The sequence below is a fragment of the Larus michahellis genome, chromosome 14 (assembly GCF_964199755.1).
Source record: "Larus michahellis chromosome 14, bLarMic1.1, whole genome shotgun sequence".
NCBI classification, from domain to species: domain Eukaryota; kingdom Metazoa; phylum Chordata; class Aves; order Charadriiformes; family Laridae; genus Larus; species Larus michahellis.
Window position 1 is genome coordinate 5,260,843 of NC_133909.1, and position 27,214 is coordinate 5,288,056.

Here is a 27,214-nt window from a genome sequence, read left to right on the forward strand (position 1 = left end):
CCAGGTTTGGGGGTGGCTGTGGCTTGAGGAGCTGCTGCAGCCTTGTAGGTCCAGGAGGGCTGAGAGGCAGCAGGAGCTGTAAAAAGAGGAGCATAAACACACAAAAGCTGTAAGTTTTGTTATTCCTAATGAAAGGTCTTGCTGTGTTTTGTGTTTGTCCCCAGTCGCAGTTGGGCAAGGGGGTAGCAGAAGTGGCCGAAGAGCCTTATCCTTGTAACAAATTAAAATTGGGATCGATGCTTGAACTACTTGTGGGGTACGGGCACTAATGTTGTAAAATCTGTTCTCCTACTTCATTTCTGCTGCCGCAGAGATGGAGGTGTGGAAGTAGGAGCTGCGATGTAAGGAATGCACGAGGGACCTGGATGTTCCTCTCCAGCCTTCCTCGTGTTCCAGAGAGAGTTAAGTCCCAAATCTGTTTGCACTGTTATTCTACTGCTACCCACCTTGCGCTTTGCTTAAATTTGAAACTGTAATGGCTAACACCTTTGGATTTTATCAGCTGTCTTAAGCCTTCCTGTAAGAGAAATTGCTTTCCTTTCCTTCCCCACCCCCCTTGTGATTGCCAGTCTCTCACACACGTCTGTTCTGACTGAGTGGTTGTCCTTGCTGGGATGACTGGTGGATGGGAAACCACGGGCTGGAAAGAAAACCATTGCATTGCTTTCTCCCCATGTGAAAGTGAGGGAGAGGGCCCTGCCATACCTACCTGGCAGCTGCTTTCCCACGAGACGGGATGTCCTCAAAGAAACCGGTTTGCTGTGTCCCCATTGTGTGTATGCACTCCTGGGCTGTTTGGTGATGAAGGGGCAGGCAGCTCTAGGGTGTAAGCCGGGAAGGTAGGGCAACTGGAGTGGAGAGGAATGAAGTGAAATGTCCTTGACTCCTTCTGAACCCTCAGAAACGGAGTCTGAGCTGTGGCAAAGGGGAAGGGTCTTCACGTTTGCTCAGACCTAAGAGCATCCAGTGCCCCCCCAGGGTGGCAGACCTGACCCTGCTCTCTTGTTTAGCAGCATCCAGCTAGTAGGATACTGCTGGCATCTGGAGGCAGGTGTCTGCTGCCAGGTCCAATCTGGTCCTTCAGCGTGTCCCTATGCTGGGAAATCCTTTCTTTACCTGTCTGCAGGTCAGCCCTCTGTTTCCTCTCAGGGCCCCAGTTGTGCACAAAGAAGCAATCTTTGGTTTTTTGTTTTTGTTTTTTTTTTTCCTTCTTCCTTGTGCAATCCCTACCTGTTTTCAAGTGATTACACAGTGGCACGTACAGTCTTCTGAATGCTTAAGCGCTTCAGCTCTTTCGCTCTTGGGTCATCCTTCTGCCTTGGATTTTCTGCATTTGTAACTTCTGCTCATTGCTATTTTCTCATTTTTTTTCTTCCCGGGGTAAATTAAAGTTGACCCCATAGCTTGTGTCTTTATACATCTCGTGTGAAAATGCAACCCTCCATCTCCTGCTGCCATGGCTCAGGCTCTGATAAAGCAGATCAAAATGCAGGTGACTGTGGTTTTGTCAGGGGTGCCTGAGTACTGAGATTTGAAGCTGGCACGCTGTTCATGCACTCGGTCTGACAGCAAACCTGCTGAGACGCTGTGCCTCTGCTGACTCAGCTTCCTCCACGTCCGGGAGATGCGAAGTTGGGAAAGACTCCTGTTACTTTTGCTGCGGGTGGCTGTATCGTTTTCGTCTTTATAACAATCTCTAAGTGGACAGTGTTTAAGTTAGTGGTGCTCCCTCTTCTTGGCTGCAGGTCCATGATACCAAACAGTGGAGCCCACTCAGCTGCAGTTCGTTACTAAGCAGAGTGGGTGAAAGAGCTTGGTGAAAAACCATGCCCTCCTAAACTAGAGCTAATTCTCTCCCCTCCTTCCCAGCCAGAGGAGGCTGGAACAAGAGACGTGCGCAGACTTGTGTCTCCTTCCCGCAAGAGTATCCGATGTGAATAGTTTTGCCAAAGCCAAAGGAACAAGTAAACTTGCAGAAACCCTGTTATTGGAGCGTTTCCCGAGAGCTGCACTAGCTGTTCCCTGGAGCTGTAACTCACAGCTAAACAACACAGAGCTTTGACATCAGGATAATTTTTCAAGAGTATATAAGGCGGGAGGGGGAAAAAGGAAAGGGGGCTTCTCCCATTCTAACCGGAGCTCTCTCAAAATTGGTAGTATGTTGTCCAAAAATATCCCAGTTCTCACTGGTCAGCATTTCACGACAAAACTTCTTGTCAGGACATCTGACAAGCTTTGCTGTGATTTCTGCTGGCGTGTGCCGGCACCTGGGAGACAGCATTTCTCAAACACTTCCATCTGCATCGCTCATTCCTCTCATGTGCCAGATCCCACCTCCCCTGTTTATCTCTTGTCTTGCACAACCCTTGCATTGTGCCAGACTCCTTCATCTCTCTCTGTCACTGCTCCGTTCTTCTCTGGCTGCATCCACGCTCCCTTTGCTCCAGGTGGGCAAACCCCAAATGTGCTGGTGTGGGTGGGAGTCCAGTAACTGGGCAGCACAGATGGCTTCTGGTCCTCGGTGGCCTCTCCTGTGTGTGCATCTTTGATGAGCTTGCTTTACTTTTTATGGGCTGTTTTGAGACTTGACCTTGCTAAGGACTGCTGTTCCCAACTCTGTGCCGATCTAATGGTCCTTGTGCCTGTGACAACTTCAGTAGCAACAAAAATCTGGTGACTTGGTAGGTGTCAAGAAGGACCCAGTGGCTTGTAGGAGAGTGTGGTAAAAGCTGAGAGTGCAGGGGAACGGTGAAGTTATAGAGTGAGGAACAAGAGGGGAAGGAGAAAATATGGGAAGTTCTTCTTTGGACTGCTGCAGTTCAGAGAGTTGCTCAAATGTCTGCTGTCTGCTCTAAAGGTTACTAAAAGTCCACCCAGACCTTGGTGAAACCTTGAAACGGTACTGCTCATGTAGCTGAGTGTAATATACTGGGTAGACATAGGCTTAGTCTGTGGCAACCTTGGAGCCTGGCGTTAGGGTTATGTGCATGCCTAGACCCACCTTGTGCTTCTAGCTTGAGGGTCAACGGGAGGAGAAAAGATGCTTATCTGAACCAGTTAGACCAGATAGTGTGTCTGTCCTGGGCTGTTCCTGGTGGCGGATGGAAGGGAAACTTCATGTTGTTTCTCACGGAAGTGTCTGTCGGCTGTGCCCTGCCTGTTGGTGTGGCACCGTTTCACGGTGAGCAGCAAGAGAAAGCTCTGAGCAAATTGATGTGTCTGGCTCTGTGCTGAGCTCCAGTCCCCAAAGCAGGACAAGCGCACCAGTGCTGTGTGGTGCCAATGCTAATTAGCCCTATGGCTCATTACAACTAGTTAATTTGGGTGCAGGTCTGCACTGATGTGATTAAGCTGCTTCTGGCCTCCAAGCAGGCTCATGTGCTCTGCGTGGCATCGCAGTGATTTTTGTGGGGCTACAGAGCATCGATCAGGGAGAGGTTTTTGGGCTTTATGTAAAGAAATGAGAAGGAAACCACAGGAGGGAGGAGATTGAAAGGAAAGGAGCCCCTGGGAGCAATCACCCAGGGCGAGGAGCTGTTGGATTTGATGTTACGTGTGCGATTTGTGTGGGGTGATGAGATGGCATTGAAGCAGAAGGGAGCAGGGTGAACCTCTCCCTGCACTGCCCTGGGGCTGCTCGGCAGCCTGTGCTGTGCTGCTGCAATGGGCGGGCTTCCCGCAGGGGAAAAAATAGACAAACCGAACAATGCGATACTTTAGCGATAACAGCTTGTGAACCATAAATTAGGAGATGGCCTGCCCCTTTGACCCACGGTTCAGTCTCGCTCGACTCCGATGCTCGCCCAGCTGTGGGAAGCATGATCTGCCCAGATCCTCCGGCCACCTCTCCTTTGGCCATGTCGTGGCAGTGGCTGGGCTGTGCCGGCATCTCGCATAACCTTCTCATGTTGCTCAGGTTAATGAGCCCAGGTCTCAGCTGTGTGTGCACGGAATAACAGGACAACCACAGGCTAATTCTTCGCAGACAGCTCTGTTGCATTATTTATAGGTATGAAGTAATATACTGTCCACGAGGGGAACATATGGGCGCTTGGCTGTCAGCATGTGGTGCAACTTTTCTGTTTGTCTTGCAGCAGCCTGTACGCAGGTATCTTTCTTTTTCCTCCTCCTTTTTCCAGTAAAGTTGGCTAAAAGATGCCAAAAGATAATGAGCGAAAACTGTAGCTAGTAAAGCTTTGACTTCGGAAAGACAAGCATCTGTCCCACTGGCACTGACTTACCAACTCACAGCTATCAACCCTGCTATCGATTTTACCTCTTAGTCTGAAATCCTTCGTGTAGTTACACTTAAATCCCTTAAGCAGAGCAGTCCCCACGTCTCTCACATGTCCTCTTGCCATACTCCCTTCCTACAGATGATGTAAAGATGAGACAATTGCCCTGGTCAAATGCTGCGTTCCAGCTCCGAGATTCACAGCTTGCAGCCCTCCTGCCAAGTTAATCATCAATCTATATACCTCCTCCAAAATCTCAACCTTTTCTAAAGCCCCTTAATAAAACAGATGAGAAATGTCAGAGTAAAGAGGCTTTTTTAATTGAAAAATGTGGTTCCACTGATATTTTTCCATGGCAAAGATTCACGGAGACAAGAATTTCTTAAAGCTTTTCTTCCTATTGCTTCATCTGAAGCAAAAGGGTATTTGGATTCAGCAAAATACTGTGTTTCTATTGAAAAGAAACGTTCAATTTCAACCTTTCTCATCCAGGACTCTTTAATTTCCATTTTCCAGTTCATGAGAGATCTCAGCAGTCCAGCTTTCCATTCTAGTTTGGGGTAGAAGTTAATTTCAAATGTCTTAACTTTTATGAGGAAAATCATCACTTAGCCCCAGTTAAAACCAGGAACAAAATAATCTTAGTTATCTGCTTTCTCCTCTCATCAGTTAAAACTGAGGAGTGTGTGTAAGCATTTCCCCAATCTTTAGGGCCAGGGAAAAGAGCCTGGCCCTAAAGAAAATCAGCGTCTACAAGAAAATTCGTGTTCTTCCTTCTGACCTGTGCAGTGTAGCGATGCTTTAATTTCACTCAGCACCAGCTTCTGCCTCGCGCTTCCCAGCGTGAATTGTATTGGTGAGCCTGGTGGTTTTCTCAGCATTAGCTCTAACCAGGAGAACGCTCCTATAAAGATAAATTCGTTTATTTAATAACTTTAATTGTATTTTTATGTGTGTAGAGTCAAGTACAAATGCTATCAAATATTGCTTTCCTCTTCCCCCTGTGCCTGGAGCCTGACTGATTGATTGTACTTGAAATGCTGGAGTCCCGAGCTGCGCCTTTGGATGCGGGAGATGTCTGGCACAAGTTTGGGAGTAAATCAATGTACGGGCAGCCTTTTTGTCCAGAAAGCGGTCAGGCAGTGCTGTGGAGACCCCGCTGCTCAGTAACCTCTGGTAGTGTCTGTGGTGGGCTTCACAGAAGCTGTTTTAATGGATATGGAGGTTGTGGCTGCAGATTACAGGATCACAAACTGGCAGGAGTTGGCAGGGACCTCTGGAGATCATCTCCTCCATCCTCCTGCCAGAGCAGGGTCACCCAGAGCAGGTGGCACAGGAACGTGTCCAGGTGGGTTTGGAATGTCTCCAGAGATGGAGACTCCACCACCTCTCTGGGCAGCCTGTGCCAGGGCTCTGCCACCCTCACAGCAAAGTTCCTCCTCATGTTTACGTGGAACTTCCTATGGTCAAGTTTGTGCCCGTTACCCCTTGTCCTGTCCCTGGGCACCACTGAAAAGAGCCTGGCCCCATCCTCCTGACACCCGCCCTTTAAGTATTTATAAGCGTTGATAAGATCTCCCCTCATACGAGAGGTGTTCCAGTCCCCTCACCATCTTGGTAGCCCTTTGCTGTACCCTCTCCAGCAGGGTACAGGTATCGTCTGTTGATGGAGTGAGGGAACGGAGCAGTGAACTCTGGAACTGGAGGGATGCGGGTGGGATGCCCTTCCCATGGCTCCCCCCATGCTCATACCTTGCAGCACTGGGGGCAGCAGGACTGCCGTCAGATCCCTGGTCAGACCTGAGGAGGAGGAAATCATCGTTCAGGACTGCTCCTGACCAAATGGAGGCACCTCTGTGGAAGGAGCACGGATTTTTTTTTGCACCTCCTTGTATTTTGAGGACTGTGTCGTGTATCTCAGTCCTGCTGGACAAAGCCCCCAGACGCCTGGCAGGGTGGGATGGGAGGGAAGCAGCTAATACGTCTGAGGCTGTTCCCCCTGGCTTTACCGGAGGGCAGTGTGATGGGATTAAAATAGCTGTAGCCTGCGGTCAGAGCCTTTCTATGGCAGCAGCGACAGCAATCCAGTCCCCAGTCTCAAATTCAGATCTGCAGGCATGCTCCCTTTTCCCGTAAGGAATTCGCTCTCTCCCAATTCCCACAGCCAGTTTCCAGTGTGTAGGGCACTCAGTCCCCTGAGGCATCGTGTGTCCCAGTAAAGCAGAAAGCTGTGAGGGCCTCACTTGGGGGAACAGCTCCCCAAATCCAGCTGCTCCTGCCCACATCCGAGTCCCTGTGTTCCGTGTAGCTGTTGGGCTGGTGTGTGATGGCGATGGAGCAGGCGCTCTGCCCTCTCCTCTGACCTGGGATGTGTCCCGTCCACCTGCTTTTCTCTTTGGAGCACGGATGAGACTGTGATTGAGCAAGGTTTTGGCTGGGTCCCATAGGGAATGTGTCTCGGCATTGACCGCCATCCAAGGGAATGCAGACAGATCACACAAGTTTGTGTCCTGCAGGCTCCTCCCGGCAGAGAAAGAAGGAAGAAAATAGGATTAAAAAGAAATTTCCCTCCTATATTTCTAGTTTCAGCTAATCAACGTTTGTTGGAACCTGCTGGAGCTCAGAGCAGCAATTTATGAAGAATTGTTGTCTCAACAAAAGTTTTAAGCTCTCTGGGTTGCTCAGCTCGCCCAAATGTACCTCCCCTCTCTCCTTTGTGTTAATGTCTTGAAAACTGCAGCTGTGCGAGGCAGCAAAGACTTTTCTGTCCTTCTGGTAGCCAGCTCCGAGCCCGCACTCGTGCTCTGAGGGTGAATCCGTTCGTGTTTCCCATGTGAAGGTGTTGGCAGTGCGTGGCCGGGGGCTGGGGAAGGTGGGAGAGCTGAGGGGCCGCGGTCGTGCAGGCCAGCTGCCGGCAGCTCCCTCCATAGCAGCCCTGGGATCTGCGTGAAGGCTGTTCTTGGGTGTCAGCGGGGATGGCAATATCAGAGGACAGTCCGTTATATGCCACTAAGTGATGTGCATCGTCTTTGCCTCGTAGCAAGCAGTTCAGAACTCAGATTCCATGATTTCTCTTCATAGTCTTTCAAAATGGGAGTCAACACTTGTTTCATCAGTCCTGACAGCAGCACCTCATGGTGTTTCTCATGTGGTACCTCTTCGTCTTCCAGTCTCTCCTGGCATGTTCCTTACAGATATATCGGCTTTGGTACCAGCTGCTGGGATTTGATTTAGTTGCTGTAATGGGGATGGCTGGGGAAGGGGAAGAGGAGGATGGGGTTTGCCTTAATGTAGGTTTCGGTTGTCTTTTTTTTTTTTTTTTTTTTAAATTTTTTTTCTCCTGATGCTGGGTCTGGCAGAGTGAGCAGTAGCTGGGGAGAGGTTCAGCATCATGCAGGGCAGCCGTTCCTGCCGCAGGATGCCGGGCTGGCTCAGGAGCCAGGCACAGGTGAGGATGCTCGGACTCCCTGCTTTCCAACCTCACGGTTTGTCCAGATGCACAGCGAGGAGAGGAGGATTACTGCAAAGCCAGCCCTCATCCCTCCTGACTGCAGAATCGGGATGGGAAATGGCAATCTCTGAAGCCTGAACTGTCTCTGACTGAAACCTTCTTGGGTGAAGGACCTGGCGGTGTTCCCTGTTCTGCCTCTTCTGGGGCGAGCCCTTGAAGATGGGATGCCTCTCTTATTTTGAGAAGATAAAGATTTTGAATATTATGCTGGGGATTTAGCTGCAGGCTGCAGCTGGGTCTTAAATGTTTTGGGGAATAAGAGCTGACTTTATTTCAAGCGAGAATCAGAATCTGGGATTTGAGCAGGTGCAGGACGGGTGAAGTGTGGCCATCTCCCCAGAGGGGATTAGGGAAGCTTTGGGCTTATTCCGCCTAGCAGAGCAGAGACTGGGAGGAGGGCTGGGAGCTGCCTGTGTGTGTTGCAGGGAGGTGTAGGGGAGGTAAATTAAAAGGTGCTTAAATTGAAAGGCTGTGTTAGTTCATAAATGGGTGAGCAGGTGACAGTTTGGGGGTGGTGGGGGCATTCCCACCTGCCCAAGCAGCTGCTCAGGGGAGGTTGTAGGGATGCAGCCTGAGCCGCTCTCAGCACTGAGGTTGGTGTGTGGCGTGATGTTTGCACTGTGGCAGTCCCCCTAAAGTCCTGCTCAGTGGGGGATGGCCTTGATCTCCCCTGAGTGCGTGGGCTTTATCTTGGTCAGCGGCTGTGCAGCATCCTCTGGCCTCTGGCAGGTCCCTAGAGGTGAGTGCGAAGTGCAGCATCCCGGCTCGCAGGCAGCCTCCACGGGTCAGCGCCGGGCTTAACCCCAGCAAGAGTTTGCTCAGGGGCTGTGAAATCCTTATCTCCGCAGGCAGGAGCTGTGCTGTAGTGCTTCAGTCCATGAGTAACTCTCGGAGAAAATACCGTCTCTTCCTATCGCAGATCACACACATGTTTTAGGCCAGTGACTAATTCTTGCTCTGAAGAACCATATGGCTGCACACCGTATGGGTGCTGTGTGGTTTGTAGCCTCCGTCCTGTATCACGTCGTGCATCGCTCCCCAGCCCTGTACTGGCATCCCAAGTCGGCGGCAGCAGACCCAGAGGTCTCCCTGCACTGGGTGTGACTTCCATGGAGAACGGAGCATCGCAGCCATTCTCATATCTCCAAAACACAGAGTTTGGAAAGCTCTCCCCGTCTGGAGCTCATTTCTGGCTGTGTGAATCTTGGCATGTTTAACCGAGTAATTCCCTTCATAGGCTGGGAAACCTTAATCCAAGGGGGCAGAGGAGTGTAGTAAGGGGTGGAGCGTGGGTTTTTTGTGTGATGATTTTTTTTTTGTGTGTGTGTTTTTTTTTCTCTTTTTTTAAGGCTTTTGTGTGTTATCAGCACATGCCCAGCAGTGGTACTTGCTGGGGCAGCTATAATTTTCTCGCTGCTTCCAGTGTAAACCTGCCTGGCATCTCAATGCTTCCATTGACTGCTGCCTCTGAAGCATGCGAGGCAGCAGCTGTGAGGCATCCCATGGCTTTCGGGGAAGATGGGGAGCTGTGAGATGTCTCACCTCCCGGTTTTCCAGGATGGTTTTTGATTTCCACCCTGCCTGGTGGATAAAGCAAGATGAGGGAGCAGCTTCTTGCTGGCATGAGATGCACAAATTAATGCTGCTCCTTGTTCAGCATCCAAGGGCTGGAAGGAGGGTGTCCCTTTTGGCTTGCTACCCCAGATAACTGATCTTCCCAGTCTCTTTTCTGACCATTTGGGGTCAAAGCAGGTCTCATCCCATGGGTCCCACGTGATTGCAGCTGAGGCGCAGGGCAGAAGCTGATGAGGATGGTGTTTGTGAACAGTCACCTCGCTGCCACCACTGGCACGGAGCTGATGGGGGCAAGAACCAGTGGCCTCATCCAGCCCCGCTCACACAGAGCTGGAAGTGAGGGGAAACTTCAGAGCAAGCAAGGAAAGGGGAGACAAAGCTTTTGGCAGGAGGAAGAGGTTTTCGGGGAGTGTTTAAACAAATATCCATATTGATATTTAGATGCAGCTTGTTCAACCCTTGTTCTTGTCTAGCATGTGTCTCCTTGCATCTCTTGTATTAAGCTGTGCTAATTTCCTAAACTGGTCCTGTATGTAAAAAGAAGAAAAGAGGGTGGAAAGAAAAAGGAAAATCACAACCCCAAAACCCACGAAAAACCCAATCAAACAAAAAATGCTGCCCCCCCAGCCCTACAGCCACACTATTTTTCCTATTCTGTTATTAAACAAAGTCTTAAGATTTTACTTAAAAGGGCAGAAGGTGGCAGAACAGGCAGGAAGGCTCACTAGAAGTCTCAGTTTGCTATAGCGCATGGTTCAAAGTGCAGTGAGAAATTATCCTTTAGCTCAGTGGACCTTTTGTTCAGGCCTGTGGCTCAATCAAATTCTTTATTCATCTCTGGCACCTCTTCCAAAGTCAGGATTATACACTTTTTTTTTTCTTTTCTTTTCTTCCCCCCCCCCCTTTGGTAGATCTGTCTCAGTTTTAAAAAGTCTTGCCAGCATTTTATAGCCACTTTCACTTTGGAAGACAGCGAACTCAAAGCAGCAGACCGAAAGCACTAGGATATTAATTTCCCTATTTCCATGCAACTGTGTGTTGGTTGTCAGCAGCCTCCAGAAACGTAACCCAGGCTGTGATTCTCCTAATGCCTCTGAGTGTCAGGATGCAAAGACACCCTGGTGCCGGCCCCAAATCATCACCCAGCCTTGCACCTGCAGGCAGCGGCACACAGCCATCCCGGGAACAGGCTGGGGTACCTTTTCTTATTCAGTGTGTGTGGAAGAAAGCAAAAGATCCCCCGCGGGGCTGTTTCTTACAGTTGCCCTCGGGAGGTTGTACTGTGGGCCAGCCCTTTGTGACTTTGACTAGCAAAAGGTTGTAAGAAGGAATTAGAATTGCTCTCCTAGCTTTTGGAGGACTTTTAATTTATTTTTGCTTTATTTTTTTTTTTTCTAATGCTTTGCAATGGCTGTTGCCCACCAAAGTTGGTAGTACCTCCGTGATGGAAATGCGTGTGTGGCTGTGGTAGGAGCAAGGTCGGCAGGAGATGGCCAGAGGGACCGAGCCGGGTTTGGCGCTGGGGGGTGCGAGGGCTGCAGGGGGAGAGCGAGGCTGTCCCTGCCTCCCGTGCATCCATCTGCCGGGGGATGTGCTGTGCTTGTAGGCAGGGGATTTGTGTGTCACAGTTTATACTGCATCTTATCTACCTGCTCAAAGCAGCTGGCCTCTGAAGCTGAGGCACTTAATCTCTCTCAATCTCTGTGTGAATACAGACTGAATCACAGGTAAGCAACTCTTTCCCCTGGGTAACTTGAAGGTACCTCAACAGCGACTCTGGATGCTAGAACACCACTGTCAGTCCTGGTCTGAAATGCATTCTGAGATATCCCTAAATAAGCAGAGATGAAGACGACTGATTTGATTAATGCCTCTGCCAATTTTGGTTTAGTCCAGCCAGCAGCCCTACCTTGCCTGACCTCAATTTCAGTGCTTCTGATATCAATGGCGCTCTGTTACTCTAACCCTGCCTCTCTTGCAGTCTCTTCTATTAAATAATCCAGCATCAGGGGGTGGGGGGAAAAAAAAGCTTTAAAATGGAATCTTTTTTTTAATACACTTTTTTTTTAAACACTTGTTCATGAGGGTCTGTTTTTTCTCTCTTGCAATGGAGGGCAATTTGTGTGGCCCTGTGCAGTGGTGAAACAGAGCCTCAGGTTCCGCATTTCCCACACAACATTGCCAATGTTTCTATCTGCTAAAATAGGTTTGACTCGACTGATGAAAATTTCGTAACTGGTGTTGGAGCATGAGCTGACGATGGCAGGGGAGTAATCCATAATCAGATCCTCAGGGATTAGTTCCACATTCAGGGTGTGTGCGCTCTTTTTATCACCATTATTATTTTTTTTTATTTTTATGAACACTCTTCTTACTGTGTCGGCAGAGAGAGCGAGAGGCTGACGTTGTGGATGAGGCACCGAGTCGAGACTCGGGAGGTCTGTTTTCAGCTCCCAGCTCTGTTCATCCTTTTGTGCATGGCCCTGCACAAGCCGTATTGGAAGGGATTCAGCTCCTTTGAATTAACTATGCAAAAACTACAGGTCTAGTTGGAGCCAGTACTTCAGTCTTCATCTGTGAGCTGATGCAGAGATAGAGGAGAGCTTAACTCCTAACTGGGGAACCAGCAAGCAATATGTTTTAAAAACCTCAAGGCAGCTGAGCGTGCCATGGGAACGATGGGACTTGCATCTTCCTGGGAAGAGGATCGCCCTGGCTCCGGGGTGGCGATTCGTACCTCAACCCAGACGTAGCTCTTTCCATATCTACAGTCCCGCAAAAGCTCTGCCCCCGACTCTTTGACCCATATGGTTGATAACTGCTTGAGGGATGGCTGCCTTGTCTGACAGAGTCACTTGGGAACAGAGTGGGTGCTATAAAGGGGTTTAAGTTGAGAGATTCAATACGAAAGCTGCACCAATAAATAAAATCCAGTGAAAAAATCAAGTGGTGACCTTCCCAGCAAGAAGAAATCCAGTCTGCTCAGTGAATAATCTTTACAGGTTTGCATTTCCTTTTCTCAGGAAAGGTGAGGGCTACTTAGATTCCTCCTCCCTGGCACAAGTCCTTGGCTGTAGACTGGGCGTATGCAGGAACCTCTTGGGTACAGAAGACTTGGAGTCTTCCCCCATCTGAGGAGAAATCCCCACGGCAGCACTGCTTATCCCAGGAGGGAGGGAGGAGCGGACTGGGATGTTCTCTCTGCAGCTGTCCCTGTGATGAAAGGACAAGACCTTTCAGCCAAAGGTTGCAGCAAGCCAAATGGGCTGTGAATCTTCCCAAGAGCTGCCAAAGGAAAAGGGAAAAAAAAAAAAAGTCTAGATTGTATGAAGAGGCTGTCTGAGGCTCTTCCTGTATCTGGCAGTTCCTGGAGGAAGGACCTGGGTCTCTGCCAGGGTCTGAGTCATCTCCCTATCTGAGCGGTGGTGGCATCCCCTTTGGGATGCACTCTGCTCTTGGATGACTCCCCCATGAGATGGATAGACTGGAGTCCTCTGCTGGCAGGAATCTTGGGACTGTTAACAACCATATCTGCCATGTGGACCCGAGATGGCCAGGGCCAAGAACAGAAAGCAGGAGGAGGCACTCTCTGTTATGTGGAGACAATAATGTTGATGGGAACTGGAAATAGGGTGTCTCTTCTTAGAAACTAATAAGCCTACAAAAAAATCTCTCGTCTTCTTACTCACTGCTGAGCAACTAGATCTTTCCCCTGCATAGGGCTGTTCCTCAAACCCAACGCCCTGTTTCCCTTTGGTTCCTCTGGTACTGCAGGAGCACGATGGCTCATCGCAGAGGGATGTCCCGATGGAGGCATATTTGGCCTCGTTCCTTGTGGGGAGCACTACAAGATGAGTGCGTTTGCCCCTGCTGCTGTGTTAATGACGCACTGGGCTGTGGGGACAGGTCTGCTGGCATCACTGGTGACTTGGCATCCCACTGAGTCACAGCATTAGTATTCCAGAGTGAATTAACATGTAAGTAGGAGTGTGTGCACCAGCAAGGAGAGAGCCATTCAGTAGCAATATTGTAAAACAAGTGGTCACATCAGCAGGTGCTGTAAGCATGACTTTCACATTCTGGGAACTGCTTAAGAATGTCTATATGCCTGAAGGAAAAGTCTGCTGGGGAATAAAAATACAAAAATATTTGCAAGACCTCTGGGTCTTCTACTGTGAAGTACAGTAATCCTTATCTGGGTTGGTTAATGGCCATAATGATTATATGAGTGAGTGCAATTTATTACAGTAGTTTTAATGTAAAAGTAAATTGTATTTATGATGGAGGCTGCTGTACTTGTCTGGAGAAGATAAAGATGCTTGAAACGTTTTTGAGGACCACTCAATATTTAGGGTGCTTGAAACATTCCTTCTCCCTTACAGGTATTTCTAAGAAGTTGTGTACAGTTCGGTGTTTCTGTGTATATAAAATCCTTTGGTGGTTTCATGCCTGTGATGACTCGTGTTTGAGTCATCAACCTGGGCAGATGCTTAAGTTTTGAGGAGAGATCAAATACATTCTTGTCTTTTGTAGAAACCCTGGTGGTCAGCAACAAAGTATTCAATCTTGAGAGCATGAGATGTGTTACGCTTTTGGATTCATGACTCTGTCCTCTGAGAAACCCATCCCATTTTATCCCGATCTTGTCAATGTCCGTCCTTATTCATTGTAATCTCTCTTAAAACAAATCTTTCAAACATTTTATGGTTAAGAAAAGGAGCTGGTCTCCACAGATTGACCTATTTCTTCCAAAGCCTCAGTTTTGGTCCCGAGGAAACATGCTGCTGATAAACAATTGCCTGTCACCAACCAGACATGGGCAGAGCAGTTGTGAGCTGCAGACGCCTCTTCATCGGCTGTGATTTTGATTTGTGTAACTTTGGAACAGCTGTCACCTGCATTTAGGTCCTTCGCGTTGTTCGTGTCCCTGCTGGTGTATTAACGGAGCTGGCCCACCACTCTTTTCATGGATACAGCCATGAAAGCGTAGGGACTGGTTTGAGCTCGGACACGGCACAGAAAGGATACGTGACTAAAGAGAGATGATGGCCGTCTGCGAGGGCCAAATCAGGGGAAGTCTGCTGGAAGGTCTTACCCCGGTGATTGGACACAGTCAAACTAAAACCATGAAGAAAATGGGAACAGGTTCTGGGAAGTGGGCATTGTTGTTCCGCCTGCACTTGCTGATCTCATGACTCTTCGCTTATGTTTACTTGCGAAGGACTGAAGTTGTGCTTTTTATTTTTTATTTTTGTTTTAAAAATCTTTCTTCAAGGTAGTAATTGCCTTGTTTCTTGCAGAAGACTTGCAGATTAATGTTTACAAAGTCATAATGCAAGGCAGTGATTTTGATCTCTTGTGATTTATGTGCCAAATTCTTTTTTCTTTTTTTTTTTTTTCCCCCCTTTTGCATGATTTGGTACAGACACAGTGATGCTACACTACAAAGAATTGCAAACACAGGTGCCTCCCCTGCATCTCAGGGTGATGGCAGGGTTAATGTTGCATCTTCTGTCTGTGCTTCTTCCAGCATCGCCAGCTTTGCTCCCTGGCCATTGTGTCCCTGTTTTTTGTGGCATTGGGATTGAACATAATCAGACCTCTGGTTTCTGAGGTGATGTGGGGAGAAGCTTTTGGCGCTTCCAGAGCAAGGAAATTAAGGGAGTTAATTTTGTTTGGTGGTGGGAGGAGAGACAGTACAGCAAGGCAAATGTTCTGAATCAATCCTCTTTGCTGAAGGACATATAACCTGTATGAGGAAAAAGCCCTATAATGAAATTTCTAAATCAAATTGAGCGTAACTGCAGTGCCAGTTTCTAGGCTGATTTCTCCTGGCTTCCTCTGCCTACTGGTGAAGCCTGGACGACTCTTCTTCCTCTTCCGCACTGTTCACAACATGTGCAGTTGTGCATCTTGCTTTTACCCTGTTGCTGCAGAAGAAGTTGGGGCTGTAATGGGGTGGCTGAGGACCAAACTGGGGTCAGGCTTGCCATTCTGCACCAGGCACTGCGGGTCTGCTTGCTGCTGAGCTTTTCTGCTAGCCAAACGCCATTAACTGCTTTGAGTCTTGGAGCAGCACTGGCCTGGTCCTCCCGATGGGCCTTGGCAGGTCCCTCCTCGTCGTATTGACCTTGTCTTGCCTTGGCATAGAAGAACAGCGAGTTCTTTCACCGGCGTTGCTACGTGCTGCACCCAGCAGAGCAGCTATGCGCGGGCACGAAGGCTGCCTTTTTGGTCAACTCATCAGGAATTCACTATGACTTTGAAGTGCTGCGTTTGGGAATCAGCAGCATGGATTGCTCCGTTCCTTCCTGGTTCAAAGCAGTCACGGCTGGTGCCTCCAGACAGGGCCCATGGCCTGCTGCGGTGACAGCTACTGTAAAACTTCTTTGCTTGGAAGGTCTTTGCCGGAGCCTGTCCAGGAGGATTTAGAGGAAAGGCAAAGTCAATCTGCCAAACTCCGGTGTCCCATGGGATGAGTTTTCCTTCTGGCATATTTAATAGGGAGATTATTGTTGGCAATGGTTTTCCTTATTTCATTTGCTTTGAAAAATCAGTGCTTGTAGCAGGGTACATCTCCCTGTCCCGTGCCCGCCCACGCTTAGGCATTGTTCGGAGATGGTGACACAGCCTAATTCTTTTTTTTAATCTGTCTGCGTGGTTGTCAAAAGCCTCTTGAAACAGGGAAAGTGGCAGCATTTTATCTCATGTGGAACAGTCCCTGCTTCGCTTGTTGCCTTTTCTCCCCTTTAATTTACCTCTGTAAATCAGGAATATTCCTTTGCACTTACTTGAGGTCAGACTGCATAATTTGATGATAATGTTAGGCTCAAAAATACTTGAAGTTGGAAAAGTTTCAACGAAAGAGTTGTGGTATATGGGGCAATCAGCCTAAGGCTATGTTTTCCCCCCCATACAGTCAGCAAAAGTAGTCCAACATCAGGAGTGCTTGTATGATAGGATACGCTTTCGTTAGTAATGTAAAACAAAACACCACTGATCATCTTGGCTTCTGTGGTGTTCTTTGAAAGGTCGCCAGGCTTCTATAACACGAGTTTAAATTTCTTCGTTAACAGATGAGAATTTTGAATCTGCTTCTGCCACAGCTTCTTTAGTGACCTAGGGCAAAAAAGTTATTTAAACTAATCTGGTATCAGCCTCTGTGCAGCCAGCGGGAGTTTGGGCTGGGTGGGAAGTTCCCTGGGGCCGCCCCGCGGGAGGACATCTCCCCAGGGAGGGGAGGGAGGAGAAGGCTTTTGGAGCTGATTGTATTTGTGCTGAGCTAGAAAATGATACTGAGCTGCTTTTAGTGCATTGAAGTTGTACGGCTTCTCCAGAAGCCAAGTAGTGTACTGTGGTCTTAAACGTAGTCTTCAGGGACCTCACTTAATAATTGCTTAACACGCGCTATCCTCGTAATGAGGTCGGGAGTTACAATTGTGAACAAACACATTAGTCATGTATTTTGCTGATGAAAGGGAGCAGAGGCTGCAGTAAATGCTGGGGGAGGCTGCCAAGGTCAAGAAACCTCTCTGTGAAGCCCCCAGCCAGGATCCTCGCGGTCAAGCCCGGCTCCGTTGGGAGCTGGAGATGCTCATGGCAAGTTTTGCTGGAAAGGCTCTGTGGTCCCAACGGCCAGCAGTGCTACCGCAGAAATGAGTGGCATTTTCCCTGGCTGAGCCAGACAGCTGTTTTATTGAGACAAGCTTTAGTTTTATGTTACATCCCTGCTCTCAGACTGTGGATTTTCTACCTGTGACTGCCAAAATGTCAGTCTTTGAGCGGAACAGGAGAAGTGAGGAAAATGGCTCAAGCTTTAAAAACTAAAGCAGCAAATACAGAATCCCATTCAGCCCGGCTCAGGAGCTGTTTACCTTTGAAGCCAGTGGGGAAAACATTAAGAAAGCACAACAAGACAACAAAACAAACGCACAAACAAAACAAACAGTTTTGTCCCCAGCAATAATCTGACCACAAAAAGGGAATTCTGTGGTTCAAAGTGTGACTGCTCAGGCCGGGGAGGTGCAGATAAAGCCAAAGCTGGTCAGAACAGTGCGACTCATGTTTCCTCTAACGGCTGCTTCTAATTTCACCTCCTGTTTTCCCTGGAAAGCAGAGAGAGTCTTGTTTCTTTTGGATATAATGGGTTCGGGGGATGCCAAAACGTTTTTCATTTCATAGTTTTGGATGGTGTTTAACTGTGCGAGCAGCGCTGTCGCTCGGTGGGAGAGGCTTCACCATCACTGTCGGTGACCAAAGCGTGCGGGGCTGGATGCGCTTTGGCAGCATTTTTGGCTCTGCCGTTGACTTGCTGCCTGTGGGGGACTTGTGCATTGGGAAGAAATCTTGGATCAGGAGTGAGCTGTGGAGCTGGAGCAAGACCTGGGATATTTGAGCACTGGGGTGATGTGGACCAAACCCAAACTGTCACGGGCTGTGGTTTCCCTGATGTTAGTGTGCTCCTCATGGAGTGTGGGCTCATGGGTGTATTCCTCCTGAACCATGATGAGTTATGCTCTACTGAGCCAAAAGCCTGCTGGTTTAAAGGTAACCCCTCGAAACTGTCATACCAGGCAAGTTCTCTGCATTTTAGGACCGTGGTGTTTGGAGGTGGTTCTGTGGTTTTCTGTATCGTCAAAGTTGTAGTCTCTCTCACCCACCTGGTCTGTCCTACCGGCATCTCCGCAGGTCACTGGATGGGGACTGCAGGAATAAGAAGCATGAGGCAAACTCTGTATCCAAAGGATCCGGAAGGCTTCTTTGACCTGTCCTTTGCAGGAAGGAGGATGTTGGAGATGGAGGTGAGGCCTGTGAGCCAGATGCCCCTGTTGCCCTTGCTGGAGAGCAGAGCCCCTGGGGAAGCGGGGGTGGTGGTGGTGTTCAGCAGAGGTGGAAGCTCTTCCCTGAAGCCCGTTGATTTGGAAGCATGCTGCTGTTTTAAAGTTGCTGTTTCCTGTGGAAATAGCCCTCCTGCCTCCTGAGCTGCCAAAGGAGTGATTGCATTACTCTGAACCTCTGCTGTAGCCAGTGGTTAAATGTGGATAAAATGATCTGGTTCCCCCCTTGGCCTTCTCGTACTCGCTGTACGATGAGCAAAGTGGAGCAAGAGTGGCTTTAGCTGACTGTGTGCTCTGCGACTGCTGTCAGCAACTTGTACTGAGACATCTGCTACAGCAGGGGCTTTAAACAAACATGGGTGGTACTGTGAGAAGCCTGACAAATCTGTGCTTCTGAGGTTTTGCTGTATTGACGCTGGCATAAAAATGAAAGCTAAACACACAAAAAAAGATGTATCTGGAATTCTTAAATAGCTTGTTTGCAGTCCAGTTAGCTGGAGCTTTGTGGAAATTGGGTTGTGCGGCAGAAAGCTGTGAGATGAAGTACTGTGGTTTTAGGATTGCGTTGCAGAAAGTCTTTAAGCAGATGAAGCTGCTTCGATGGTGCCTTTCCAGAGGAGAGAGGTTCTCCAGTACCCAGCAGAGCACGCAGCCCTTCTCCCCTCTTCATGCTGGTCACCGCAATCCTGCTTATTAACACTGATCTGGCAGGTACACCACAACTTTCTTAGCACCTTTCTATCCCCAAAGTAGCAGTTTTGGGGGGATGCCGCAATGCATTGCGTAGCTAGGACTTCGGTATGCCCAACTGGGACCAAAATGGATGCAGTCTCTGGACTGAGCATCTGCTTTGGAATTAAAGCGTGATTTTGCCTGGCTCGAGTCATACGTGTAACGCTTGCTGTGGTTAACGGCTTGGGGATACCTGTATTTCAGTAGCATGTAGGGTCCCTGGCTGTGGCCAGGATCCCAGTTAGAAGGCCCTGTGGCGAGATGAAATGAGAGATAATACTTCATTTGAGGCCATGTGGGATTTGCTGTGATTGAGACTGCTTGAGCAGAGTGTTTTGAGGGAGCGAATCACTTGGGAAAGGCTTCTGGGAAGAGATGAAACCAGGCAGATGTAATGCCAAACTCCTGGAAGATGGCACGAGTATGATGGCATCTCATTTAAGGACATCTGTGAAATAGCATCTGTCTGCATGCTCTGTCATCTGTTTGGTGTGCTTCTTGAGCAAAAACTGGTACTTTGGAAAACTGACCAAAAATGAATGTCAGGATGCCCCCTTTTTTTTTTTTTTTTTTTAAAAATGAAGTAGTCTCCCCCCACTATATGCACAGGGGTGAAAATGTGGCTGGGCTCTATTAAACATTGCAGCTGGTTCCTGAGAAACCTGTGAAAAAGATTCATGAAGCCATGGGAATCTTAGAAACCACAAACCACTTAGTGACTAGCTAATAAACTGTGCAGCAAAACTCAATTTTTTCCTTTTTTTTTTATTAAGGCAGCCTATGCTTGTAAGAAGGAGAACTGTCCCTTCCAAAATTCATGGTTCTTAAAAAATCTTTGTTTTCATGAACTGTGGGTGTTTTTCATAAGGTGTGTGAATATTTCGCCTCGACTCCTCAGCACGTTGGTGGTGGGCGCTCCCCCTGCGTGCCCTCTGGTTCACCCACCTGCAGATGTCTCCTCTCTGGGTGCTGCCCACTCAAAGGGGAACAACCGTTTCTACTGGAGGAGCTCCTTTAACATCTCTAATGTGCTGTCACACTCAACATGCTGCACAGGTTTTTAATTACCTCGTGATTAGCAGTCCAGAAAATCCCATCAAACCAATTCAATAATGTGCACCTGACTGAAGGCTGCTCCAGGGGTTCTTCAGTGCCAAGGTTGTTCTCCAGGGGTTCTTCAGTGCCAAGCTCCATCGGTCCCCCCAGGCTGAGGATTTTCCCTGCCTGGGCAGCTCCCACCAAAGGGAAGAGAAGCCTTTCGGGGTTTTGCTCCATGCTCCTCGCTTGGCTGAGGAAGAAATGCAAATTGCTACACGTGTCAGGTTTTATAGATGGTTTACTTGTTTCACTGGTTTCAGTTGTTGAATGCGTTTGCGTCCCCTTTGGCCATGTTAATATTCCATTTAAGGCTGAACTCTTGGGCTAGTGGGGGACAAGCGGTGTGGAAAGGAGAAACCTGCTGTTTTTCACAGCCACCCTGTCACTGTTCTCCCTTGGGAGAGGGTTAGTAAGAAGAAAGCTTCACTGCTCCAGTTCGTATGACTGCAAGCCCAGGGAAAACAAGGGTTTGGTGTCTCGGCAGAGCCATGCAATAATTCAGGGGTCAGAAAAGCCATGGTATGTGCCTTTTAGGGCCTGAACCCAGAGATGGGGGAGCGCTTACAGGGGAAATTATTATTGCTGCTGCTACTAACATCTTTACTAAATACATACAAAGCAATTAACGTTAGAGTTGAAAAATAATGAAGTAGATAAATCATTCACAGGGTGCCTGCAAAATAAAGGGCGGGGGTGGGGAGTGCCTGTGTAAAACTCTGTCAACTGTGACCGCTCTTTCAACCCAGCTGCAAGAGTTTGGCTGGCTCAGCACTTAATATTTGAAACATCCTTTCAACCCGGGTGAGATGAGTCATTGCACTTGACACTAGGTACCACTTCCCATACAAGCTCTGGAGGAGCACGACAGGCTCCTTCCTGCTGGAGACCAAACTGGCCTGAACCAGAGCCTCCAGGTTGGTATTCAGTGCTCCCATGTTCCAGTGCCCCCGTGTTACAGCCTTAAAGCATGCTGTCCTCCGTGTATTCACCTCCTCAGAACTGCATCCACAGGAATGGGCCCAGGGAGAAGCAATGCCAGATAAAATGGGGAAATATCAGGAAGTTTAACTGCTGGTTTAAAAGTTCCTCTCTTCGCCGTGTTACCTACCCGATCAGAGCAGGGACCTGAAGTTTGGGTGATTCTTGTAAACACGCTGACTTTAAAAACATCTCAAGGGTGACCGTGGCAGTGTGAGGGGACCATGGGGGTGTCCCTGCTGTAGTGGTCTTTGGGCAAGGGAAAAGCAGAGTTTGGACCTGATGACCCGCCTTTGCAGACCCGTCACTCCATTTCTGATATATCCTCCAGAACAAATCTGCATGTTTCCCAGTAACGTGGGCAAGAGCTGTGAGGTTACTTCCTCACGTGGGATGTCAGAAGGGCTCATATGGGCCTTACCGAGGCAGGACTGTGGGCTGGGGCTGGACCCAGTGCCGTGTTTGGGGTCATTCCTCAAGGTTTTCTTCACTCGCTTCTGCTCCTAGTGCCGCAGCAGACCCCAGGAGTAAGGGGCGTGTGATGGGCACAAAGGGGAGGTGGAGGTCCCCAAGGAGCCCTGGGGGAGGCTGAGCACAGTGGTGAGCCCTACTCAGGGGGTCTGGGGGTCCCCCTGCTCCCCCCTGGTGAGCTCGGGGGTCCCTGCCAGCCCCCAGCCCTGGGGCTCGCTGTCTCGGTGCTGCTCTCTGGTGAAGCAGGGTGGCCATCAAGTGGCTGGTGCTGGGACTGGCACAGGAGCCTTTTCTGTCCCCAGCTGCTCCAGGAGAGGATGCGAAATCCCAGTCCTGTTCCAGAAGGAGCGGCAGAAGTGTCAGGCCAGCTAAGGACTATTTCCATTCCAGTCGCTGGGTCAAACTCAGTAGCTGAGCGTTGGTCTGTTTGTTCTCTCCTGCGCTTGCCCAGGAAAGCTGCTGCTTCTGGTGTAAAGCAAAGGGAGCACAATCCCTGACCAGCCTGGTCTGGTTAGATCAGTTTTGTTGGAGTGGAGCTGGTGTGGACCTGCTGAGTGGATCTGCTCAAATAATTGATTAATAACTGCATATATAAAATATATATTTATATATGTGTTTGTATCTGCTTGGTTCCCTTTAGCTCCTTTGAATGCCCTGTCCTGTACCCTATGCTGGGATCCGTGGCTTGGTGTCCTGTTTGGGGCCAGCCCCAGCATGCAGAGGTGCATCCAGGGCCTGGTGACAACCAGGAGGAGGTTAGGGGACCCAACGTGTGCCCATCTCTGGGAATCCCCGCTCTGGCAAGGATGCTGACTGATGTGGGCACAGCTGAAGCGACTGCAGGCTGAGGTTGTGCCACATCTCCCTTTGGGTCACAGCAGTGACCTGATCAGTGAATCTTGAGGATCTCCCGTGTTTGCCTGCAAAAGGGGTTTTAATTTTGATGAAATTTTAGATGAAGTTGAGCCGTGCCCACCGTCCTCTGCAACAGGAGGTGAATGACTTGTGTAAAGCTCTTATGCTGAACAGGTTTATTCTCCTGATACTTTCACTAGAACTGTTAGCGCCATTAATGCTTTTCCCCCTGCTTTTCCCTTTCCTTTCCTTTCCCAAGCAGAACAGGAATAAAGCTTCAGAAGAGTTTAGGGCCCTTCCTAAAGCCATTGTGCTTCCAGCAGCAGCCCGTAAGTGTGCTGCCAGTGGATTTGGCGCAGATGCTGGGTTGCTTCATGGAGCAGACTGACAGCTCGCTGCCACAGGCAACAAATATGCTTTGTTTATGCGTGACACTAAAAACACCAAGCACCTACACGTCTTGTTTTCATCCTCCAGTTCTTTTTGCGCCACAGGTTGAGGGGGGTGGAAGGCACAAAGTTGCTGAGCAAGTTTCTGACTGGAGGTGGGATTGCGTGGGCCCAGGGATGCTGTGACGCAGCCTCCTGCAAGGGCCGCGCTGCCCCCAGCTGGGCTCAGAAGGGGCACGTAACCCTCTGGGCTCCCTGAAACCAGTCAGCGAATGCTTCATGGGAATGCAAGGCTGGGGGCCGGGGGAAACGTTGCAAACCAGCACTTGGAGGAAGGAAATCCCCTCTGTGCCATCCCTGCTAAGGGTCAGGAGTCCCAGTTGAGTGATGTTTCTGCTCTGTGCATGGCACGGCCTTTATCAGATGCTGAGCGCTAAAGCGGGGGTAGACACATTGCAGGGATGGTGGGGGGGCTGTGGGGTGGAAGAAGAGCCAAGGGGAGAGCATTCGGGTGGTTTAGTGGCATATTCCTGTCACTGAAGAGAAGCTTGGTGTTAGTCTGGTTGTTAGAATTGGTTTCTCGTTTGAGGTTCAGAGGATGTTGTTCCTTCCTACCGCTTCTGTTTTGTTTTAAATAAGTTGCAGTGGTTTCAGGTTTACTAAGATTAGAAGTAACTTTGGTCAGTCCTTTGTTTCTGTATTTGTGCAGTTCTGAAGATAACGTGATCCTGTGCCAGGACTGGGACCACTACTGTGACGCAGAAACTAGGTAGGAGCTCTCTCCCAGACACCTGTGTGCAAGTGCCACTTCATCAAAATCCTTTTTCACGTTTCTAACCCTTTTTTGGCCGGGGGGGGGGGGGGGGGGGGGGGGGAAGTATAAAGAAATTAATCTCTGGAAAGTATATTTTTGGAAAAGAAATAAAAAAGCATTTTGTATTCTAGGTGGCTTCATCTATAAATGCTCTTACCTATTACCCAGTGCTGCTTCAAAACCTTTCTACAGTAGAAACTGCAGAAAAAGTCAGTACCTACAATAGCACCTGGGTTGGAGTAGATGAAAACAAGAAGAGTGAGAGTCCCTGCCCTTGTCCGGGAGCGGGAGGTGGAAAGAGCTCATGGAGAGCCAAGGAAGAGGTAAGGGCAGCTCCACCTGGGAAATAAGCTTTTCAGTAGCCAGTTTGGATGTGGCACGTTGCCGTGGTTGCTATATATGTTTTTCAGGGCGGTGCGTATCTTAAATATTTAACACGGAAAGTGTAAGTCCATTATCTAGATGTTTGAGAACCAGCCTGGCACAACCCCTCGAGTTTTTCGGCAAGATGACTTGAAGTTGTTTGGCAGCAATACCAGTGCTGCTGGAATAAATGGCTTGTGGCTTGGGAGATGCTGCCTGGCTTTAGGAAGGAGCTGGATGGGGTCGGCATGGGCTGGAGCAGCACGGATGCCCTGAGGGTGCAGAAAAGAAAAAATGGAGTTGGGAGTGTTTGGAAGTGAGTTGCTACCAATGGCTGAAGTCTAAAGTCACAGCTCTGCTCCTGCTCTGCCTGAATTAGGTGTTTGAACCTCGTGCAGATGCATATTGTGGTTCTGAGCAGAAATACCCTGGGTTCTGGGCTATCTTTACAAAAAGGCTAGAAACACTCCCGGCTGGAGGGCCTTGGTCACCAGCTGCGATGTCTCAGAGGGGAGAGGTTTGATCACCCCTTTCAGCAGTCCTTCAGCTAACTGGTTTCCCAGCTTTTGAGCTTTTGCTGCTTCTATTTCATTTAAAAAACTTTGGGCGTGATAAAAGCATTGTGAGGGGCATTTGCTCACTGGGAAGGAGAACACAAGCTTTGCGTTTCCTTTCTCCTAATCAATTTACAGGCTATTTCTGTGAACGTCAGGCATTGTACAGACACCCTAGGCTCTTGTGGAAAGTTAATGTGGTTTTTTTATGAATTATATTATTTTACTCTGTAGGAAACAGACATTGACCTATTTAATTTTGCTGTAGGTGAAAGAAAAAAATAAATCATCCAAGGAAAGAGTAAGAGCTAAATGTAATCCCTGCTTGTTTCTCTGCTAGGTGGTGGTATCTGCTCTACCTTTCCTTTTCCTTCATTCACCTGATGTTATCGGATCATCGGGGCAAATCTGACTCGTGTCTGACTCCTGTGGTCTGGCTGGGGATGAGGGTACCCAAATGCTGCAGCCAGCCATAGGCACCTGCAAAGTCTGCTGGACCCCCCTGAGAGGAGTATCTGCTCCACAGTAGCGCTAATGAAGGGCATAGTTTCCTAGCAGGGTGAGAAACACCGAGCTATAGGCTGCAGTGTTTGTGCTCTGAAGGCAGATGGTTCTACTTGTGAGAAATGTTGTAATACGTAAACTTACTTTCTTGCCAGCCCCTGGGGGCCTACATGTCCTCTATACGCAAAAGAGTGTGTGACTAAGTGATCTGTGTGAGATAGCAGAGTACCAGGCATGGATCTGCAGGGCAGGGGGGTGCCCAGCAGCTCTGCTGCCACCCTGGTGGAGCTCCTGTCCTATCTGTGCCCACTGTGACCACAGCGCTGTGCCACTTGCCAGCCGATGGACGCCAGCTCCTGTCCCATCTGTGCCCACTGTGACCACAGGGCCGTGCCACTTGCCAGCCTATGCACGCCTGGCAGGGGCTATGTACAGCTGTGTGCTAAGTTTGTGCCACTTCTTTTTTTTTTTTAATTATTTTTTTTTTCGATGAGAAGAGACCAGATTTTAATCTTAAAAAACAAACAAAAAACACAAAAAACCCCTCCAACAAAAAACCCCAAACAAACAAAAACCCAAACCCCAAACAAAACAAATTTAGCCTGATCACTTTGCCTCTAGGCTTTTCCAGGCTCATACTGTTACAACCAGGGACTGAGATTCTAATAAATCGATAAATGTTTAACTATAACTCGTTGTGAAGAATAAACATTGAAGAATACCACACCCTGCAAGAGACTGGAGGGACCAATAACAAGCTTGCAAAAAAACCAGAGGAGTTGCTCAAACCAGCCATAGTGGTGAAAGAGCCTGACAAACAGAATGACCGTCCAAGTTAAAGACATTATCCGGAGAGAACAACCAAGAGTTCACTCCTGTGCGACCACCGGCCATCACTAGGAACCACCTAAACCCTCCCATGAAGCCCCTAACAGACTTAATGCGTGTGCGCCAAGGTGATGTGGATATCGAAATGTGTTCTGGAAATGTAGGGAATATGGAAATGAGTGCTGGGAAATGTAGTGACCATGCATATTCTGTACGGAAATAAGTCTCTGTGAATCTTGCATTTGGTGGACATGTTAGGTAGAGAGATCCGCCGTGTCCCCGGTGCCGAATAAAAGAATGCCTGCTTCTTAAGACTACATTGGTGTTAAGAAGGTCGTTCCCAATTTTGGTGACAACAGGAAAACAGCAACTAGTGAACAATAGTAGAAATAATCCTGCAACACAGTCGTTCTCAAATGAGCACCCATCCACTGGGCTTTTCTGGGACCTTCCTTCTGCAGCCCATGTTTCATCTGTTGTCCCTGTTTCCATCTTTTCGAGTTCTATTTTATCTTTTTGGAGCATGAGCTAATATGCACACAGATGTGGATAAACTGTGGGTTTTATTATTTTGTTCTGTATTTCCTTCCTAAAAATCCCTGATGTTCTGTTTCACTTTATAACAGCAGGTAGCACTGAGCTACGATTCTGGCATACGTACCGTGATCCTGGTGTCTCTGTCTTGAAGGGCTGATAGTTAATTGGGAGCTCGCTGCTGTGATGGTCAGATACTTTGTCATTTGCTTCCTCCCTTTGGTTCCCTTAAGGCAAAACTCTTCCCTCTTGTGGCTTCACACACGATCTGGATAATGTATCTCTCGCCATATTAATAGAGGAAAAAACCCAACCCATTAAAGACTGTTGTAGATCTATGTCTAATTTTAGAGTAGGAATGCAAATTTGAAAGGTTTCCATTTGTCCTGCGATTCCGTTTGGAAGGTCCCTACTTGAGGAATAACAAAGCTGTGAGTTGCCAGGCTCATACTGCCTGAACTCAGGGTTTTTATCCTAAACTCGGACCTCTTCTGTGTTGCACAATTGACAAGGCTTCGGCTAAAAAACACTAGCAAGAGTGACAGCAATGGGGAAAACAAGGTGTGTGTCAATAAGTGGTGCCCTGAGGGAGGAAAAGTTGCCTTATGAAAGAACATCTCTGTGGAGGGGAAGGTTCAGAAGGGTGAAAGTCAACATTGGAGGAACTGGTGTGAGCCCTTAGAGAGCCCAGTTATGGCAAATGGAGTAGGAAAAAACCTCATCTGTGCCCCTGGCAAGAGGCAGACTTTGGTATGAAAAAGATAAATAGGTCGAAGTCGTCATTGTGTTGGGTAGGAAAGAGAAGTTATGATCAAATGAGGAAGCCTCTGATTGTAAACCAAAAAATCTACAAATACTATGTTATGTGGCTGTTGATTTTACAAAAGAGGTCTGTCGTAAGCTACTAAACCACCAGGACATTGCATTGTGCTTCCC

At 48.6% G+C, this 27,214-nt stretch overlaps 1 long non-coding RNA gene across 2 annotated transcripts; it reads left to right on the forward strand.

Annotated features, from left to right (window-relative positions):
- On the forward strand, positions 1-26,916 carry LOC141751310 (uncharacterized). Of its 2 annotated transcripts, none has more exons than XR_012589952.1 (4): positions 1-109; positions 23,391-23,450; positions 23,627-23,818; positions 24,753-26,916. It is a non-coding gene; the product is annotated as an uncharacterized LOC141751310 (long non-coding RNA). The 2 variants fall into 2 exon arrangements; XR_012589953.1 differs by lacking the exon at positions 1-109 and adding an exon at positions 18,009-18,122.
- The last annotated feature ends 298 nt before the right edge of the window (positions 26,917-27,214 follow it).